The sequence below is a fragment of the Ictidomys tridecemlineatus genome, chromosome X (genome assembly GCF_052094955.1).
Source record: "Ictidomys tridecemlineatus isolate mIctTri1 chromosome X, mIctTri1.hap1, whole genome shotgun sequence".
Taxonomy (NCBI): Eukaryota; Metazoa; Chordata; class Mammalia; order Rodentia; family Sciuridae; genus Ictidomys; species Ictidomys tridecemlineatus.
Window position 1 is genome coordinate 44,129,836 of NC_135493.1, and position 17,114 is coordinate 44,146,949.

The 17,114-nt window shown below is 36.2% G+C and overlaps 1 long non-coding RNA gene across 28 annotated transcripts in view; it reads left to right on the forward strand.

The window, feature by feature from the left end:
• LOC110597942 (uncharacterized) overlaps nucleotides 1-17,114 on the forward strand; it is an 87,790-nt gene that overhangs the window by 61,997 nt on the left and 8,679 nt on the right. For 26 of the 28 annotated variants that reach the window (XR_013431727.1, XR_013431724.1, XR_013431729.1 and 23 more), the window contains 2 exons: nucleotides 13,837-13,952; nucleotides 16,513-16,655. This is a non-coding gene — a long non-coding RNA (uncharacterized LOC110597942). The remainder of the gene's footprint in view (nucleotides 1-13,836; nucleotides 13,953-16,512; nucleotides 16,656-17,114) is intronic. The other 2 variants (XR_013431738.1, XR_013431740.1) reach the window with 2 other exon arrangements.

Consider the following 17,114-nt stretch of genomic DNA (forward strand, 5'->3'; position numbering starts at 1 on the left):
CATCAGCTGGCAGCTGGATGTTTGCTGGCAGCTGGAAGTTTGCTGGGGCCCCTTTGGCTGTGGCTCTCAACATCTCCCCTTCTCTGTTTAAACAACAAGCATGTGGCTTATGGACCGTGCCTGCCTTAGGTTGTCCAATACTACATATGGTCCTTACCTGTCATCAGATGAGCTGACCTCAAGGCATCAGCCTCCTGTCTTAGGTTGGTACCATTGCAATTGGATCTTACCTGTCATTGACTACCGGTCCAGCATACAGCCACACCTGTGGATAGTCTTTGTACCAGCGGTGGGCGGGGGGATAAAGTTCTTTGCCTCACTTCTGTTGGCCCCCAAATTTTAGCTGAACGACCATGACAAGCAGAAGGGAGGAAGATACACCAAGCCAATTGACAGCTCCTTTTGGAAAAATTGTACCACCGATGACACCATCAGCAAAAATACCCCAACACTACCACAAGTCGCTGCACCAACAGATAGTTCACAATGCATACAAGTGATACATAGTCCAGGCAAGTTCTGCAAGCAGTTCAGTGAATGTCATCGGGATTTTATTAGGAATTGCATGAAATCTGTATAACACTTTGGGTAGCATGGCCATTTGAACAATGATAATTCTGTCTATCCAAGAGCATGGGAGATCTTTCTATCTTCTAGGGTCGTCTTCTACTTCTTTTTTTAGTGTTCTGTAGATTCATTGTAGAGATCTTTTACCTCTTTGGAGGTTGTCACCACTTTTAGAGGTTTTTCACCTCTTTGTAGAGGTCTTTCACCTGTTTGATTGATTCCAAATATTTTTTTGATGCTATTGTGAATGAGGTAATTTCTCTTTCAGTGGATTCATTGCTGATGTATAGGAACACATTTGATTTATGGGTATTGATTTTATATCCTCCTACTTTGCTGAATTAATTTATTAGTTTAGAAGTTTTCTGGTGGAATTTTTTGCCTCTTCTAAATAAAAAAAAATCATGTCTTTGGAAAATAGTGACAGTTTGAGTACTTGTTTTCCTATTTGTGTCCCTTTAATTTCTTTTCTTCTGTATAATTTCTCTGGCTAGAATTTCAAGGACAATGTTGAATAAAAGTGGTGAAAGAGGGCATCCTTGTCTTGTTCCATTTCTTAGAGGGAATATTTTTAATTTTAATTCATTTAGAATGATGTTGGCCTTGGGTTTACCATATATAACTTTCACAATGTTGAGATATGTTCCTAGTATCCCTAGTTTTTCTGGTGTTTCGAACATGCTTTTGGCAAATGGTTTTTCTGCATCTATTGAGATGATCATATGATTCTTGTTTTCAAGTCTATTGATGTAATGAATGACGTTTATTGATTTCTGTATGTTGAACCAACCTTGCCCCTGGGATGAACCCTACTTGATCATGGGGCACTACTTTTTAATGTTTTTTATATGCAATTTGCCAGAACTTTATTGAGAATTTTTGCATCTGTTTTCATCAGGGATATTGATCTGAAGTTTTCGTTCCTTGACGTGTCTGTCTGATTTTGGTATAAGGGTGATACTAGCTTCATAGAATGAGTTTGGAAGGGTTCTGTCCTTTTCTATTTCATGGAATAATTTGAGACATATTGGTGTTAATTCTTCTTTGAAGGTCTTGTAGAACTCAGCTGAGAATCTCTCTGGTCCTAAGCTTTTCTTGGTTAGTGGTAGGCTTTTGATGGTGTCTTCTATTTCATTGCTTGAAATCAATTCTGTTTAAATTGTATATGTCCCCCTGATTCAGTTTGGGTAGGTCATATGTCTCTAGAAATTTGTTGATGTCTTAAAGATTTTTCTATTTTATTGGAGTTATAAATTTTCAAAATAATTTCTGATTATCTTCTGTATTTCAGTAGTGTCCAGCATAATATTTCCTTTTTCATCACAAATTTTACTAATTTGAGTTTTCTCTCTCTTTCTATTTGCTAGCTTGGCTAGGAGGTTATCAATTTCATTTATTTTTTCAAATAACTAACTTTTTGTTTTGTCAATTTTTTGAATTGTTTCTTTTGTTTCAATTTCATTGATTTCAGCTGTGATTTTAATTATTTCCTGTCTTCTACTGCTTTTGATTGATTCTTTTTCTAGGCTTTGAGATATAATGTTAGGTCATTTATTTGTTGATTTTTATTCTTTTAATGAATGAGCTCAATGTCGTGAACTTTCCCTTTAGCACTGCCTTCATAGTGTCCCATAGAGTTTGATACGTTGTGTCACTATTATCATTTACCTCTAAGTATTTTTTATTACATCCCTGATTTCTGCTTCTATCCATTCATCAATCACTGGCATATTATTTAGTCTCCAGATGTTAGAGTAGCTTCTGCTTTTTATTCTATCATTGATTTCTAATTTCATTCCATTATGACCTGATAGAATGCAAGGTATTATCTCTATTTTTTTTTATTTGCTAAGAGTTGCTTTGTGGCCTACGATATGGTCTTATGGTCCTTAGAGAAGGATCCATGTGTTGCTGAGAAGAAAGTGTATTTGTTCATTGATGGATGAAATATTCTACATGTCTGTTAAGTGTAAATTATTGATTATATTTTTTAATTCTGTAGTTTCTTTGTTTAGTTTTTGTTTGGAGAGTCTACCCAGTAGTGAAAGAGGTGTGTTAAAGTCACCTAGTATGTTTGTGATATGGTCTATTTGATTCTTCAAATTGAGAAGTGTTTTCTTTTATGTATGTAGAAGCTCCATTGCTTAGGCAATAAATATTTATTATTGTTTTGTCTTGCTGATGTATGAATTTCTTAAGCATCACAAAATGTCCTTCTTTGTCCCTTCTGATTAATTTTGGCTTGAAGTCCACTTTAATTTGCTGATATAGGATAGAAAACCCTGCAATCTATGTGAGTGATATGCTTTTCCCCATCCTTTCACATTCAGTCTGTGGCTGACTTTCCCTATGAGGTGAGTCTCTTGGAGACAATATATTGTTGGGTCTAATTTTTAAATCCAATCTGTCAGTCTGTGTCTTATGATTGTTGACTTTAGGCCATTAACATTCAAGGTTATAATTGAGATGTGATTGTATTCCTGGTCATTTTGGTTTATTTCTAGTTTTTAATATGAATCAATTTCTCCTTTGATTGACTATTCCTTTATTTTTTATTTTTTAATAAATATTTATTTATTTATTTATTTTTATGTGATGTTGAGGATCGAACTCAGTGCCTTATGCATGCAAATCAAGCACTCTACCAACTGAGCTACATCCCCAGCCCAACTATTCCTTTAGTGTAGTTCTTCTCTTTGGTGTTTTTCAGTTTATTTTTTCATTTCACCTTCATGTAATATTTTGTTGTGAATATTCTATAGTGCAGGCTTTCTAGTTGTGAGTTCTTTTAACTTTTGTTTATCATGGGAGTTTTTATATTTCATCTTCAAATCTGAAGCTTAATTTTGCTGGATATGGGATTCTTCATTGGAAACCATTTTCTTTCAGAGCTTGGTATATGTTGTTCTAGGGCCTCCTATGTTTGAGTGTGTTATGAAATTAGCTGAGGTCTGAATTGTTTTCTCCCTATAAGTAATCTGATATATTTTCTCTCTCAGCCTTTAAAATTCTATTCTTATTCTGTATGCTAGGCATTTTTATTATAATGTGCCTTGATGTGAGTCTGTTATAATTTTGTACATTTGGGGACCTGTAAGCTTCTTGATTTTCCATTTCATTCTTTAGATTTGTCAGATTTTCTCATTTAAAAAATTGTGCATTCCTTTGGCCTGCACAATCTCCGTGCCTTCATCTAGCCAGATAAATATTTTTTAAAATACATATTTTTTACTTGTATATGGACACAATGCCTTTACTTTATTTATATATTTTAGTGAAGCTGAGGATCAAACCCTGTCCCTTTCTCATGCTAGGCTAGTGCTGTACTGCTGAGCTACACAACTCCAGACCCCTGATAAATCTTTAATTTGATCTTTTCATGTTATCCCATAATTCTTGGGATTTCTATTCATGGTGTCTTAACATCTTCTCTCTATTGTCAACTCTGTTTTCAAGATTCTATATTTTGTCTTCATTGCCTGAGGTTCTATCTTCCAAGTAGTTTAGTCTGTTGGTGATGCTTTCTATTGAATTTTTAATTTGGTTTATTGTTTCCTTCTATTTGAGGACTTTTTGCTTATCTTTTTTTTAATAGAATCTCTTCCTCTTTATTAAAGTCTTTTGCTTTCTGTAATTTCTCTCTGAATTAATTCCTTTACTTCACAGATCAGTTTAAATCCTTCTCTGACATTTCTTCCACTGTGATGTCGATGTATCTTGGTTTGTTTGGGATGATTTGTTCCCTTGATTTTTCATGTAGTTTGTGTGATTACCTATCTAACACTATGAATCTGAGGCACTAGAGTTTCTACCCCATGTACTTATAGTGTCCCTGAAGGTTTCCAGTACCTCACTGTTTAGGGGGAGACAAATGATAACAACAACCAATGCAAACAATATACAGCATTAAAACAAATATTTCCTACTATGATGTCTACAAAGTTAATTATTACAATAAACAAAATGATATGATTAGTTATTGCCTATAATAAAATAGCAAGTTTGCAAAAGGGTTTACAATTTCAAATGGTGGACAGGGAGAGAACAGAAATTATATAGGATGTGATTATTATGAGGGAGGAGGAGAGAAGACAGAAGTAAAAGATTAAAGGAAGAGCACAAGAAAGAATAATAGAAATTGGCTATTAGCAGAAGAAAAAAAGAGAATCTGCTGAGAGCCATTGCCAAGTAGGAATGACGCATAGCAATTTCTTTGTCAGCCTACTCCATGTTGCTTAGAGGAAGGACTCTCCATTGTGGAAATGGGCTTGCCTTTGGACCAGGTCATTTGCAGTAACATTGCATGTATGCTTGAGTAAGGTGACCTTGCTCAAGGACCAGGGCGGTTCCAGGTTTAAGGTGTACCCTGCTGGGAATAGGACGTATCCTGCTGATTAGAGCCTGGTGGAGTACGTGGATTTGACCCAGAACGTGAATTTTGGCCCAGAACGTGGATTTTGCCCCAGAACGTGGATTTTGCCCAGAACCTGTGTGTAGAGTGCCAGTGACAGTTCGAGAATAAAGAGTTGCTGTTTGAATTCTGCAAGGTGTGAGTGGCTCGTGATTTTGTGCCCAGCCAGACTACGGCAAGAATCAACGAAAATAGCTATATTGCCTGAATAAATTTGTCCCAGCCCCCCAAATTGATATGTTGAAACCCTAATGCCCACTCTGATATTATTTGGAAGTGTAACCTTTAAGAGGTGATTAAGTTTAGATGAGGTCGTGAGGGTAGCTTTATCAGAATAGAGATGTGAATTATCTCTTACTCTCAGCCACATGTGAAGGCTACAAGAAAACAGTATATGCAAACTGGGAAGAGGGCTTTTACTAGATAAAGATACTGCCTGCATTTTGATCTCAAACTATCCAGCCTCCAGAACTGTTAGAAATAAGTGTTTGTTCTTTAAACCAACGAGTTATGGCAATCTGTGTTAGCAGCCCTGAGTAAGCCAAGGGACAGTAACAATATTAGTATTTTTCCCTGTTGTAAAGTCAACATGGGGCTTTGATAATGATAAAAACCAAACCATAGCAATGAATTGGGCATTAAAGTTTTCTTTTGTACCTATATATTTTTAAATTTTTTGTACCCACATATTTAACACCTAAAATAGGAAAGTATGTAAATAGTAAGTAAACAGTAATCACATGAATATTTTTATTTCAGTAATTTAAAAAGAGGTATTTCATGTAACAATAATCTTTTGATATAATTTCTTCCATACTATTCACTAAAAATATAAAATTACCAAAGATTTTAATAAATAGATCAATTTATATCAATTTAAGTGGTCTTGGTCTCCAACAATCTTTTAATAGCTATTGCAGACTGCTTGTTTCAGATTTTGAGGGGGTTTGGAATTCACAAAAATATAATTTACAGCTTGAGTTTAAACCATCATACATGTCTTGTATTTGAAAACAATATTATCTTTCTACTCAGTTTTCCGTGATTCCAGGAAAAGCAACAATGTGGGGATTTCTGCTCAGAGTTTATTCACAACTTGTCTATTAACATCAGTTCCTTCAGTTTTTTACCTTTTAAAAATTGATAGAAAATGCATATAACACAAAATTCAACATTGTAATTTACTTAAAGTGTACAAATAAGTGATTTTTTTAGCATGTTTCCTATTTTGTACAACCATTGCCACCATCTAAATTTGTTAGGGTGTATTATGGCCCAGGATGTGATCTTTCTCAGCGCATAATCTATGTGAGTTTGGGAAGAATGTGTATTCTGCTATTTTGGGATAAACTATAAATGTTCCTCATTTTATGATGGGGTTATATCCTAAAAATCCCTTTATAACTTGAAAATATCAGAAGTCAGAGATGTGTTTAATATAGCTAAGTTATTGAACATCATAACTTTGTCTAGCTATCTTTTTTTTTTTTAATAATAGAGATTGGAACCAGGGGTTCCACTGAGCTACTCCAGCCACCTTTATTTTTTTTTTTATTTTGAGCCAGAATCTCACTGAGTTGCATAGGGCCTTGCTAAGTTGCTGAAGCTGGTCTCAAAGTTGCAATTCTCCTGCCACAGCCTCCCTAGTCACTGGGATTACAGGCATGCACCCCAGGCCTGGCTTTGTCTAGCTATCTTAAATGTATGAAATACACTTATATTAGCCTATGGTTCAGCAAAACCATCTAATACAAAACTGCTTTTATAATAAGATATTGAATATCTCATTTAATTTATTGAAAACTGTACTGGAGGTATTATAAAAAAAACAGGACAATTGTATGGGTATGCTTTGGGGCCATCAAATAGTCAATTCAGAGATCAAACTGTTAAGTGGAGCAACCATCTGTATTCTACAGAGAGATTTCAATGATATCTAATAAACTGATGATGCTGTTGAATTCTACTGTGTCCTTACTGATGTTCTACCTGTGAGATCTGTCCATTTCTGATAAATAGGGTAATGTCTCCTAGTAGTTGATTCATGTGTTTTCCTTGCAATTGCATCTGTAATTCCCTCACATATTTTGTCACTTTTCTTATTAGTCATGTAAGCAATAAGGGTATTTATGCCCTTTTTGGAGAACTGAACCATATATCACCATCTAATGCCTCTTTTTATCCGTTATAACTTCCTTGCTCTAAAGTCTAATCTGTCTTAAATTAACATATCTTCTAATGCTTTCTTTTGATTACAGTTAGCATAATATATATTTTTCCATTCCTTTTAATCTATTGTGTTTTTATATTTAAAGTTGGTTTCATGTAAATAATAATTGATGGAATCTGGACATTTGATCCATTCTTGTAATTTCTTTTACTTGATATGTGTAAACCATTGATGCTTAAAGTGATTATGGATATAGTTGAGTGAATATCTGCCTTGTGTGCTACTATTTTATTTGTTACTCTTGTTCTTTGTTCTTATTTTTTTCTTCTACTCATTTTTTCCTATTTGGAGTTAGTTGACCATTTCTGATTCCGTTTTCTCTCTTCTTAGCATTCCGGGTATTTTTTTTTTTAATTTTTTAGTTGTAGATAGACACAATACCTTTATCTTATTTATTTATTTTTTAAAATATGATGCTGAGGATCTAATCCAGTGCCTCACACATGCAAGGCAAATGCTCTACCATCTGATACAACCCCAGTCCCTCCAGGTATTTTTTGAAACTTTTGTAGTGCTTGCTCAAGAGAACCTGCAATATACCTTTGCAACTAATGCAAGTCCATTGTCAAATAACAAAATACCACCTTAATTGTAGTGAAATCACCTTATAAAGCAAAGTAGTTACAATTCCTCTTTCCTGTCCCTCATGTCATTTATTTAACTTATACATAAGTATGTATATATATATATGTGTGTGTGTGTGTGTGTGTATGTGTTAGTATACATGCAAACATAAAGAAATCATTGTGGCTATTGTTTTGAACAAGTTTTTAAAGATTAATTAAGAATAAGAAAATTAAGCATTTTATTTTCCTTCACAAACTCCTCATCTAATGTTATTTCTTTATGTAAATCCAAGTTTCTGACCTAAAGAATTTTTTTCTAAAGAAATTAATTTAATATAAGGCAAGTCTTCTGGTAGTAGATTCCTTAAAATTTAGTTGTCTGAGATAGTCTTCATGCTGCCTTTACTTTTGAGGGTTAATTTCACAGGGTACAGGATTCTTTATTGGTGGCTTTTATCTTAAACATTTAAGCATTCCACTTTATTCTCTTATGTTTTGCATGGCATTTTGAAGAGAAGTCAGATGTAATTCTTATCTTTCCTCCACTACTGCAGGATTATAACCTCTGTATACATGTGTGTATGTGCGCGCGCTGGGCATTGAACCCAGAGGTGCTTTATTACCACTGAACTACATCTCCAGCTATGTCTTGTGAAAGGGTCTTTCTAAGTTGCTGAGGCTGGGCTCAAACTTGTCATCCTCCTGCCTCAGCCTCTGGAGTCACTGAGATTATTGGTATAAACTGCCATACCTGACTGGATTATATCACAATTTTATGTTTTATCTTTTCTTTAGTTTTCTACATTTTGAATATGAACTTCCAATACTACATTTAGTAGAAGTGGCAAAAATAGATATTGTTGTCTTGTTCCTGATGGAACAATGCTTGAGAATTGATACTATAAATGAGAACCCGTAGAATAGTGATAGCTACACAGTAATAATTCAATATTTAGGAGCTGATTTTATGAATACTTTAAAAGTTTATATAGATTGCATAATTTCATAGTTCACATGTTGTTTTTAAAAATTTAATAGTCTTACAATGACTTCTATCCAGCTGATGCTGTGTATATGTTGGTGTGTGTGTGTGTGTGTGTGTGTGTGTGTGTGTTGTATTGGGGATTAAATCTAGAGCCTTGCATATGATGCTCTCTACCGCTGAGCTACATTCTCAGCCCTTGTAAAATTTTTATTTTATTTGAGACAAAGTCTCCTCTTGTTATGTTGCCCAGGTTTGCCTCAAACTTGGCAACCTCTTGCTCAGTCTCCCTGAGGAGCTGGGATTACAAGAGTGTGCCACAGCACCCAGCTCTAAGTATCTTGACATATCCCAAAAGTACTTGGAGTAACTGATCCGAGAAAACAGCATTACCATTTCTCCACATGGTCGAACAATCTACTGAGGGGTGATCCTTGATTCTCTAGTATATAATGTTGAAATCCTATTTGTCAAGGACTGATAAATGTCTTGGATGATTTGTTCACTATTACAGCAGTTATGCCCAGAAAATTCACATGTATGTTAAAATAATTCCATCTTTTATTGACCTCCAAGTCTACATCATATCATTGATTTATCTCTTTCCTCCTCAGTGTTGTTTGAGATGTAAGCAGGGTCCCCCAGACAACAGGGTGGAAAACCCTCTGTTACCACACCTCTGTACAGGCTTCCTTGACCTTCTCCCACCTGTTCTCAGTCATCCCCTCTCCAGGACACTGTAGAAACAACTGATCATGCCCCACTGTGTACCCCATCCTCTCTATCATCTTCTGCCTTTCTGGCTCTGCCTGATGCCTGCTCCTGCAGGGAGGGTGCCCCAGGGCTCCCTTGCTGTTTCATTGTATAAATGCCCCAGAGCATAAGTATTTGAAGTTTTCTTTACATTTACCAGTTTTTCTATTAAATAAAATTATTATATATGTAAGTTCATAAAGTGCATTTTAAAGGAGGTACTGTAGTTTTTTCTCATTGCCTCCACATCTTTGTAGACTTTCTATAATGTTGGCATGTTGGTGCCATCTCGTGACAGAATGCTGAATTGCAACTTGAACATGCAGACATGAAAAGTGAGAGGGCGGGGCTGTGGCCAACCTAACAGATTTTTCAAATCCGAGTAGAAAGAGGGCCATCCACAGACCAAAGGAATCCTATGGCCTCCAGACAGAAAGCCCAGTCTCCTTCTATGCCAATGAGAAAGGTGTACATGAAGGGAAAATATTATTTTGACATTTACTTCATCGGCCTGTGAACTGACAGAAGGATTAATGAAACAGAATGCCCAGACATAGACATATTTATAATATGACTAAAGCAGCATTTCAAATCAGAAAGGAGATATCATGGATGATTTAGTAAGTGGCATTGTGATAGCTAGAAAATAATTTAGTTAAAAAATAAAAAGGGATAGGGATCCTTTTCTCCATTTTACAGCAGGATAAGACCCAAATTGTTCTAAATTAAATGTTCAAAACAAATCTTTAAAGTTTTAGAAGAAACAATGGATGAATTCCAAAGATTGACTTGTTTGATGACATAAAAATTATGACTAGGTAATTAAATCAACCAAATTAAGCTATATTCATGTATGAATGTATCATAATACATCCCAACATTGTATATAATTATAATGCACCAATAAAAATTAATAAAAAATTAACAATGACAAAACTTGCATGGCAAAAACATGTTAGATGATTGCAGTGACACTGGGGAAGACATCTTCAACAAAGCATTGATATATCTTTGTCTAAATTCTTACCAATATAGAAGCATTAAAAAAAAAAAAAAACCTATCAAAGGTATGTAAGAAACAAACAGCCAGGCATAGTGGGACACTTCTGTAATACCAGAAACTTGAGAGTCTGGGGCAGGAGAATTGCAAGTTCCAGTTTGGGTATATAACTCAGGTAGAATGCTTCTGAGTTCAATCCCCAGTATCACAGGGGGAAAATACACACACACACACACACACACACACACACACACACACATTTATACACGTACACACATATACATAAATACATTTAACAGAAAAAAAATGTAACTTGTTTATAAACATACAAAACCAAGTTCAAGACCAGCCTGAAAAATTTAGTGAGGCCTCAAACAACTTAGCAAGACTCTGCCTTAAAATAAATTATAAAAATGGCTGAGGATATAACTCATTGTTAAAGCACTCTGCATTCAATCCCCACTACCCACCCCACCCCAAATAAGGGTATAAATTGGGCATTTTCTTTCAACTATGCTGAGCTCTGCTGACTTGGTGGATGATCTATTGATGGGCAAATGGGCATTTTTTAACTGTTTCAATGTGACTGTTCTTTGTGCTGACATTTGTCTGAGAGTATTTTTACTTCCTCCCTGATCTCTGGAGTTCTCATAAAGGCTTCTACAACTATGTATTGTTGTAGAGTCTGTGTCTTTGGACTTCCTATTTTGGCTCTTGCTCCAGGAGGAATCCCTCATTTCATTGGAGTCTAGGATGTATGTGAGCTGTCAATTACTCAACTAGCCCCTTTGGGTGGTGAGCTTTCTTAATTTTAGGCTTCTGTTGTAATGAAACCTTCTTTTAGTAGTAGCCCTGTGTTTTTGCCTTTTTGTGTTTTTGCATTGTATCCTTGGAATAGGAGAGATTTGCTGATTTCAAGAATATATTCCTGGGGCTGGGGTTGTGGCTCAGTGGTAGAGTGCTCACCTAGCATGCATGAGGCACTGAGTTCAATCCTAGCACTACATAAAAATAAAATAAAGGTATTGTGTCTACCTACAACTAAAATATAAATATTTAAAAAGAATATATTCCTGTGTAATTTTACTAGATAATATCAAATGCCAACCACAAAGGTTGTAAACTTTTACATGGACCTCAGCTGTTATTATATATGCCAGGTTGAAAATTTCCAAATTGTTCTTCTATATTTCTGGGGGTGTATTGTTTGTTTTTTTACAATGATGGTTCTTATGAAAATCTCAAATTTTACTCATGGTCAGGGTCCTAGGATTGCTTGTTGCTCCTGTAGTGCTCATTGTTCTCATTCTTATCAGGGCTTGGAATCAGTAAGTATCTATTATGTTTCTAAGAGAGTGAACATCATCTGTCTCCACCCTGGGCTGCTTCACCATCCCCTTATAGCCAATCTTTTTTTTTTTCAGTTTTGGTTTCAACTGTCTAATTTTTAATAAGATAATCAAACATGGTATGTATTAGCCCACCAGTAAAAGGTAGCATGTTCTACACCAGCATTGTCCAATGTAAATTCCTTCAGAAATGAAAGTGTTCTCTGTCTGAACATTCTCTATCCAAAGTGTGCAAGGTGATTGTCACTGGCTACCTGTGACTATTGAGCCCATTATACATGGCAAGTGTGACTGAGGAAGTGAGTTATAATTTAATTCAAATTTGAAGTATGAACTTCCATATTTATATTATGGCTTCTTTTTAAAACGATTTTAAGCTTTTTAAATTGTAGATGGAAACAGCACTTTTAAAATTTTTTATGTGGTGCTGAGGATGAACCCAGTGCCTCATGCTTCCTAGGCAAGCGCTCTACCTCAGAGCTACAACCCCAGCCCAATTATGGCTTCTTATTGGACAGCTGCAGCTAATACTTTTTTCTGGATCTTGTTTTTTTTTTTTTAAACCTAACAATGAATCCCGAAGATCACTCCATAGCAGCAAGAGAGGGATTCTGCATTGTTTTTTATACCTGCATAGTCCTCAGGTTTATAGTAGATTATTTCACTAGCCTCCTGTTTGTGAATATCTGTTATGTTTCTAAACTTGTGCTGTTATGAATTCTCCCTTATCTTTTTGCATTGCATCTTTGACATAGATTCTTAGAAGGCACATTACTGTTTCCAAGAGTGTCTGCCTTTGTAATATTGCTAGATAGCATCAGATACACTCCATGAAGGTTGTGCCATTTGACATTAGCTCCTGTAGGACATGAGAATGCCTACTTTCTCACAACTATCCAAGGGGAACCGAGGGAGGTGAACATCATGTGAGAAGTCTGTGAAAACCATTTCACTAAATCAGAGAAATTGGATGTTTGGACAGGGTTCCCAGGCCTGTGCTTGTCTTTTTTAAATTTTTATTTGTTCTAATTAGTTATACATGACAGTAGAATGAATTTTGAATGCATCATACATAAGTGTTGTACTTGTCTTTGAAAATTTGTTCTCTCCTCTTTTTTGTCTCTGTGGCTCTGGGTCCATGTTCCCAACTGGGGGAGGAGGTCTTAATGAAACAGAAACTCTATGTCACCACAGAATAGTAATTAGGAAGGGCCTCCCTGCTAGGGAAAAGATGGGCACAAAACTAGTTTGGCAATTTACCAAACCTGCCCTAGCACAGGGCTAAAGGAAGAATCTATAGTTTCCTGCTCATGAGAAGAATCAAGACTGAAGCCACATGAGGGTTTCACCTTCCTTCATTCCATATCTGTGAGTGAGGAGAAGGTAGCATATTAGCACCAGGTACATCAGTTTCCCAAGTTTCATCCTCTCCCCACACAACTGTACTATGTCTTGCTCAGATGCTGAGTTTCCAAGATTCAGGGTGACTGTTGGACTCTTGTTGCCTGAAATGCAGTCCATTAAGATAATACAACATAGCAGACCCTTTAATATCCATGTTGCTTCCTTTGGAGATATCCTGTTGTACAGGTCTAGAGAAAAAGAGAGGAGTGTGGGATGTGCATGTAGAACTGACCTGGCAGTGCCCAGCACAAACTAGACACCAGTATATATTTCAAAAATTTATTACTTAGGGCTGGGGTCATGGCACAGTGGTAGAGCACTTGCCTAGCATGTGTGAGGCATTGAGTCCAATCCTCAGCACCACATAAAGAATAAATAAAGTTATTCTGTCTAATACAACTAAAATTATTATTTTTTAAATGTATTACATGTAGGCATAGGAATAAGCAGAGAATGAAACTATGCATGTGTTCTTTCAGCTTTATACACATGGAAAGTTTTCAGTGAGAACTGAGTTCACACACTTTGTTGTTTCATAATCTGCTTTGAGGAAAAATTCTATTTCTGTTTATAGAAATGATACCTTTCCTTGAGGTAGAAATGACCTGGAAAAGATGGAGAATGATGCCACCTGGTGATGGGAGTCTGAATTGTAGGAGTGAAAGTGTCCAGCAGGAGGCTTGCACACAGGTATGGGATTTGTGGGCTGTGAGGAAGCTGCCTGGATTTATTTGTACATGCCAAAGTTTTCTGGACTTTTCACACATTGGAGGTGATCCTACTATCTTTATTCCCACCCTAGGATCTTTTACCGTGGTATTAAAAGTCTAGCCTCTGTGTGGACTGAATAGAAAACTGCTCGACTTTATGTGAGAATATTATTGCAAAGAAGGTTGAGACATAGAAACATAGGGTCACCCACATACACAGAAACACTGTCAAATAAATTGATTTGATCTACTTCTTTTTAACACATAAAACAGTATACTATGACCATGTTTCCAAAGCAGTGATTATGTGGGCATCATATGTATAATCAGTTCACAATCATTTTCTTTTGAACATTTTAAACAATAAGGTTCTCATATTTAAAATACTATAGTTTACATATTTTTAAAATATGCTTAATTTTATTAAATTATTATTTTTGTGCAATTTGCTCATGTATATGGTCATGATTCTTAGTCCATTAATGTGTTTATGAACTTCCTTATTTATGAAACTTTATCTCAATCACTTTGCCACACTACCAGTTAATTTATTTTGTTATTTAAGACATGTAAAACAAGGCTGGGGATGTAGTTCAGTGGTAGAGCAAATGCCAAGCATATGTGAGACTCTGGTTTCAATCCCACATACACACATGTAGGCATGCACATGCCCAAGACATATCAAACATAATTGAAATGTATATTAGTAATTAAAATTATTTTGTCTCCTCTTTCTTTCCCTATAATTTTCTCATCCTTTAATGCAAAGAGAGTTTCCATTGATTAGTTCTTACTTGTTCTCTAGGCTTTCTCTTTCTATGTAATACTATAACTTGTATTTAATCATCTATATATATCTATTAGCCTAGGTTGATAGATGTAGTTTTTTCTATAGTGGGACCATATTTGACCTTATATTTTGTGACTTGCCTGATTGGCTAAATATGTTTACTTTTGGTGTTTTTCCAAGTATTTGTTTAGGATTTGATTTTGCTTTTTATGTGGATTATCTCTTGATATAATTAACATATGTCAGTTGTTTAAGAATATTCCACACATCAGGGCTGGGGTTGTGGCTCAGTGGTAGAGCACTTGCCTGGCATGTGTGAGGCACTGGTTTGATTCTCAGCACCACATAAAAATAAGTAAATAAAAATGAAGGTTCATCCACAAATGTGTGGTGTGTGTGTGTGTGTATAGAGAGGGGGGAATTTTATGCATCATGGGTTACAAACTCATGATTGAGTATAGATTAGAAATAGTTTCTCCCATTTGCATACTCTGTTTTGTACTTTACCTACGTGAATAGAATTATATATTTTATAATTATAGTTATTATTTTAAAAGTACTTCAGCACATTGTCTTTATGAAAACAACCAAATTCCAGTGAATTCCAATGCTTTGTATATCAAATGTCTATCTCAGCTTAGAGTTCAGAGGTGACAAATTTTAGTGTTTTGAATTATTTTAGATTTTGAGCCCTAGAACATTTATTAATAGGGTTGCTTCCCTAGGCCATGTTACCTAACTTTCAATTTTTGTTGCCTGATCTAAGTAATGGGGATGATTACTAATTCTAGCTAGAATTATTACAGTTAAAATAAGATTCAGGTTTCCTTTCCAAATGCCAACAACTTATGCTGCTTCCAGGGTACAGTTCAGTATGTCAGAAATCAGATAATCCGTATGGAACCCATACCCAGGCCTCTTGGCCACAGGGCAGGATTCCATACCCACCATCATCTTTATCAATAAAAGGGGAGTGATTACCAAGGGGACATGACATACTCAGGCTTAATATTGAGTGAGTTTCTCACTGCCAGCCCTGAAGCACTGGAAACCCATGTTCTAAATGGAAGGCAGCTTGTTGGGCTCAGTAGAAGGTGAGAGATTGATGTTCCACCCTGGAAATGGACATATATTCTGTGAATCTGAACTTGTTTGTCTGTCATATGGGCCCCAGGGTGCTTTCCTCACAGAATTATTGTAATAAGAAAAAGAAAGGCCCACAGAATGTCTGGCATATGTTAGGATTTTGACATATGTTACTGCCAGTCCACCCTGTTTCCTGTGTTCCATAACAGAAGATTTGAGGCATCATCTGGGAAAGTAGATAGAAGAAGCAGACTTGGGTCCCACCTCATCATATCCTTTCTTTCCTGTCTTCTTACTTTTCATCTAGTTGGAAAGAATTACTGGATCAAGATAGTTTGTCACTTCTTACCCATTTCTTTATTGAATCAGACATTTGTTTATATCACTTTGGATTTATGCATGCATATTGTATAACTTTTGTCATTTCACATGAAAGAAATTTCCAGAATCTTGATTTTTGTGGTGCAGTATGGAATGTGAGTTTCCGGGGAGAAACTATATTTAGTATACACCTGGGTTCTATGGTCATTTTTAAATGAAAAAAAAATCTGTTAACAGACTTGTGCTTTGTTCCAACAACCTGTGCACAGTGTGCCAAATTGCCTGCATCCCCACATACTTTTTCTATTAGTATGCTTTTTTAAATTAGTATGCTTTTTTTCAGGTGGCCTGAAGGGTGGTGAAGGTGCTTTTAAGTGAGAGACAATGGTACAGAAGGGAAGACTACATGGAAGGCATTTCTGGAATACACTAACTTCCTGCACATCTTGGTTGCCATAGGAGCCTGGTGTCATTAGGGTGACCATGGTGAGAGTAATGACATTCTAAAGGGGATGGACTTAACTCTGCTTTGGGATCAGGGCCCTGTATCCAAGTGTTTGGACTAGGCAGAAGGTGTAGATGCCCCATGGTGGGGGCTGAGCCTACTTGGGGTGTGGGGAGATAAAGAGATCCCAGACAGTCACTTCACTACCACCCTGGGACCAGAGCCCCACTGTCATGAGAGGGAGAGAGATGTGGGACTCTCCTGGTCCCAAGCAGTGTGATATCCAGCTCTAGCATATCCTGGATTCACTTGCTATGTGACCTCATGGTGTGGAGGGATAAGACAGGAAACAGCGCTTTGTGACCCAGCTTGTCCTGTAAAATGGGTACGAGAATGCTCACCCATGGGATTGCTGGAACCAGCAGTAATAACACACATGTAATCCCATAGCCCCGTGGTTATTGTGGGTTCATGAGCTCACTTCAGTGCTTAGCATGGTT